At 77.7% G+C, this 2,500-nt stretch overlaps 2 non-coding genes across 2 annotated transcripts in view; both read right to left on the bottom strand.

The window, feature by feature from the left end:
- Positions 1 to 332, bottom strand: part of LOC130837831 (28S ribosomal RNA) — a 4,821-nt gene extending 4,489 nt beyond the window's left edge. The window contains exon 1 of the ribosomal RNA XR_009049588.1: positions 1 to 332. This exon is cut by the window's left edge and continues 4,489 nt beyond it. This is a non-coding gene — a ribosomal RNA (28S ribosomal RNA).
- A 1,249-nt stretch (positions 333 to 1,581) lies between these two features.
- On the bottom strand, positions 1,582 to 1,734 carry LOC130837787 (5.8S ribosomal RNA). Its single transcript, XR_009049545.1, has one exon. It is a non-coding gene; the product is annotated as a 5.8S ribosomal RNA (ribosomal RNA).
- Positions 1,735 to 2,500: the final 766 nt, after the last annotated feature.

The following is a 2,500-nucleotide window of genomic DNA, read 5'->3' as shown; positions in this document are numbered from 1 at the left end:
CCTTAGATGGAGTTTACCACCCGCTTTGGGCTGCATTCCCAAGCAACCCGACTCCCGGGAAGACCCGGGCCCCGGCGCGCCGGGGGCCGCTACCGGCCTCACACCGTCCACGGCTGGGCCTCGATCAGAAGGACTTGGGCCCCCCACGAGCGGCGCCGGGGAGTGGGTCTTCCGTACGCACATTTCCCGCCTCCCCACCGCGGGGCGGGGGATTCGGCGCTGGGCTCTTCCCTGTTCACTCGCCGTTACTGAGGGAATCCTGGTTAGTTTCTTTTCCTCCGCTGACTTAATATGCTTAAATTCAGCGGGTCGCCACGTCTGATCTGAGGTCGCGTCTCGGAGGGCACGCGCCGGGAGAAGGCGCCCGCGAGGAGGCGGCAGAGAGGCAACGAGCGAGCCCGCGGCCGAGCCGCGGTTCGACCGCCTTGCGCGACGCGCCCCCCCCCCAGAACCCCGGGCCCCCGTCCCCCACCCCGGCCGACGGGGCGCGGGGCGGCGGCGGCGGCGGCGGCAGGGGCCGGTGCAGGGGCGGGGCGGGGCGAGGCGGGACGGACGGGAGCACGAGCCGGCAGCCACGGGGCGGACGGGAGGGGCGGAGGCGGGGGGCAGGGACCGAGACGCGCGGCGCCCGAGCCCGGCCCGGCGGCGTCGCCGCCGCGGCGCGGGGAGGAGAGGGGAAGGGGCGAGGCCGGACGGGGCAGAGGGAGGGGCGGAGAAACCCGGCGGTCGCCACCCACGACCGCCGGGGCCCCCGTCCCCGGCCCTTCCCCGCCCGACCACCCCCCCTCTTCCCACACGTCCCTCCACACGGCCGCGGCGAGACGCCCCCGACGGGCGACGGACGCCGGCACGCAGGTCCCCGACCCCCCGGCCCCCGCCCCACCGCCGGGCTCGGGGGCCGCGAAGCGCGGCGCGCCCGCAGCCCGGGGGGAAAGCGCGCGGCGGCGGACGACGCCGCGGCGTCCCGCGGGTCGCCGCCGGGGCACGCATCCCCGGGGCGCGGCCGCGCGCGCGCAACTCGGCCTCGGCGCGAGCCGCCCGCCCCGACACGGCAAGGCCGGGGGCGGACACGGACCCGCGGGCGGACGCGCGGGCGCCGCGGAGGGCGGTGGGGGCCGGCCCGGACACAGCCGCCGCCGCCGCCGCGCCACCGAGGGCGAGCGAGCGAACGACAGCGGGCCGGGCGCGGCCCCACACCGGCACCACCGCGGGCCTCCGACCGCGCGGGCCCGGGACCGAGCCCCCGCCACCGACCCCACAGGGGGGGCACGTCCGAAGACCGCTTGCGGCGCGAGGGGGCTCCCGAAGGGGACCCGACCGCGGAGGCCGCTTGGGCCAGGGGCCTCGGCGTGAGCTCCCGTCCTCTCTGGCCTCTCAGCGGGCAGTGCCCCCCCTCCCCCAAGGGCCTCCACGCGAGGCCTGCCACGCAGGGGGGAGGTGGGGGGGCGCCGTGTCTGCACTTAGGGGGACGGAGGGCCCCGGAGGCCCTGCGAGGACAACCCCCAGCCGCGCAACCCCGGGGAGGCCCTGCCGCACCCAGGCGCGCGGCGCACCACCCCCAGGGGGCGATTGATCGTCAAGCGACGCTCAGACAGGCGTAGCCCCGGGAGGAACCCGGGGCCGCAAGTGCGTTCGAAGTGTCGATGATCAATGTGTCCTGCAATTCACATTAATTCTCGCAGCTAGCTGCGTTCTTCATCGACGCACGAGCCGAGTGATCCACCGCTAAGAGTCGTACGAGTTTGGTTCTTTTGGGGTTTCGGCGGGGGAGAACCCCGCCCCTGGCACGGCACATCTCCCCCCCACCTCCACGGAGGGGGGGGTCGCCTCTGGCCGGCCAAGTCAGACCGAAAAGAGCAGACCGGAGGGATCGGAAGGTTTCACACGACGGGGTGTCCCGGCACCGGCCGCCAGGGGGCCGGCTCGGACACCCCACAGGCGCCCCGGGGGTTCCCCCCCCCCACAAGGGACGCGGGAGGCGCACGCGCCAACACGGCCCCGGCCCGCACGGCGGGCCGCCGGGGGAGCCCCCCTCCCGACGGCCGCGGCGGGGGGGGACCGGTGGCGCGGGCGCCCCCGGCCCACGGGGGGGCGGAGTCTGGGGGAGAGGGGAGGGGGCGGCCCTCCCAACTCCCCGCGGGCCCGACCGCCCCGACCCCAAGGCGGACGGGCGACACCCCCCAGGGGTCTTTAAACCTCCGCGCCGGGACGCGCTAGGTACCTGGAAAGGGGGAGGCGGGCGAGGCGGGGGGCCGAGCGCCCGACGGCCACCGCCACCCCGACACCGACGGCCCACGCTCCGTCCGGCAGCCGCCCCGCAACACGCGGGCCTCGGCGGGCGCTACCAGCCCGTGACACGGGGGCCGCGCCGGCCGCCGGCCGCACGCGCTCCCCCGCCGCCACCCGCCCGACAGCGGCCCCCCCCACGCCCCCGCGACCGGGGAGGCAGCCGCGCTCACGCCCGGACGGCACCGCTCTCCCGCCCGCCAACCCCCAGGGG

This window comes from Hippopotamus amphibius, chromosome 15, assembly GCF_030028045.1.
Source record: "Hippopotamus amphibius kiboko isolate mHipAmp2 chromosome 15, mHipAmp2.hap2, whole genome shotgun sequence".
NCBI classification, from domain to species: Eukaryota; Metazoa; Chordata; class Mammalia; order Artiodactyla; family Hippopotamidae; genus Hippopotamus; species Hippopotamus amphibius.
The sequence above is the reverse complement of the archived record's forward strand: the minus strand, read 5'-3'. Positions and strand labels throughout refer to the sequence as shown.